General features: G+C 60.1%; 1 pseudogene; it reads right to left on the bottom strand.

The window, feature by feature from the left end:
* Positions 1-214: 214 nt before the first annotated feature.
* Positions 215-838, bottom strand: LOC123057935 (uncharacterized; annotated as a pseudogene).
* Positions 839-1,486: the final 648 nt, after the last annotated feature.

Here is a 1,486-nt window from a genome sequence, read left to right as displayed (position 1 = left end):
TACATCATGGTAGTAATAAAGTGATTAACCAAACCTAATTACCAACAAACAACTCTGGGATTTCAGATCGACAAACAGCAAAGTAGTTCGAATCGCTACTGCATCATCAGTCCATCTAATTAGGTCCTAGATCATGCAGGGCTAGCCCTAGCCAACGCGAACAATCGATATCAAGCAAGCAGATCGTGCAGAGCTAATCAAGGCAAGAGACCTGTCACTGGATGCGGTTGCGGATGGCAGGCTGGGTGGCCAAGAAGGCCAGCGCGGACATGTTGGCCACGCTGCCCACCACGGCCTGGAGTTCGACGGCGGCGGCGTGGAGCTGCTCTTCCATGACTTGCCGGCGCCCGGCAGCGTCGGCGGTCCGGCTGTGAAGCATGAACCGGACGGAGGCCAGGAGGGTGAAGGTACCCTCCACCCCGCGGAGCGCGTCCTGGGCCTGCTCCCTGGCGGCCTCGAGCCTGCTCAGAGCGAGCCACTCGTCGTGGTCGTCGCGGTCGCGGCGGAGGTCACATGCCAGCCACCGGCCTCGACGGGACGGCCCCGCAGCCATGGAGCGCCAGGAGCTCGGCCACCAGCATGCTGAATATGACGCCGGAGAGGCAGCCGGATGCGTGCTCGACGTGGGTCATCGCGGAATGCAACAAGGTGTAACTCCCAGCAGCGTTGCGGGTGTCCAGCACCAGCGGGGACGCCAGCTCCCTACGCGCGGCGGCGACACTTTCCTCGACGCGGGCGCAGCCGTCGTGCGCCCGTATCGCCACATACTGGTACATCGCCTTCCATTGCGGTGGCTGCGCCATCTCTCTCTCTCTTTCTCTCTCGCGCGCGCGCGTAATGGTTACCACTTCCTCGTGCGCCCTCCCGCTACCGCGTCTGGCCTTTGTCAACAGCAAAAATTACCATCCCTCGCCGGTTTACCACGGCGCGGTAGATCGTACCGTCGCCGCTCATGAGAGAGAGTTCGCGAACGTTACATGAGGTCAAGCTCGTCCCGCACCCACGAGTGGAGCACGCCGCCCGGACGAAGACCCCGGCGGACACCTGGGGAACGAGGCCACGGCGGGCGCCTCCCAGTACAAGCATCCTGAGGTCGGCGGCATTGTCCGCTTTTTCCTTGGGGGACAGCCCAGCGCGCGGTTTCGCAGGAGAGTCAGAAAACTCCTCCTCCTCACGCTGCCGGATCGATTGATGTCGCAGCTCTTCTCGGGCCTCGAGCAGCGACAGGTCGAAGATGTGGTCCAGTAAAAGTAAGTGGTAAAGATGTGATGTTCTTCTTGGTGACTCCGTATGTTCATGCACGTTATTAGCTGCTCATTGGAGACATTGAGGAAAGGACATGAAGCAGTCGCGATGTACAGCCATGTGGTTCAAACCCTACACAGTGCCCCACAACGTGACTGCCGTCATCTTATCGATCGAGCCCACGCAGCGGCACTGCTCCACCACGGAATATGATGAGTGAGGTCTTTTTCCCCTTGGATTC

The sequence above is a fragment of the Triticum aestivum genome, chromosome 3A (genome assembly GCF_018294505.1).
Source record: "Triticum aestivum cultivar Chinese Spring chromosome 3A, IWGSC CS RefSeq v2.1, whole genome shotgun sequence".
Lineage (NCBI taxonomy): Eukaryota > Viridiplantae > Streptophyta > Magnoliopsida > Poales > Poaceae > Triticum > Triticum aestivum.
Note: the sequence above shows the minus strand (reverse complement) of the source record. Positions and strands in the feature narration are given on the sequence as shown.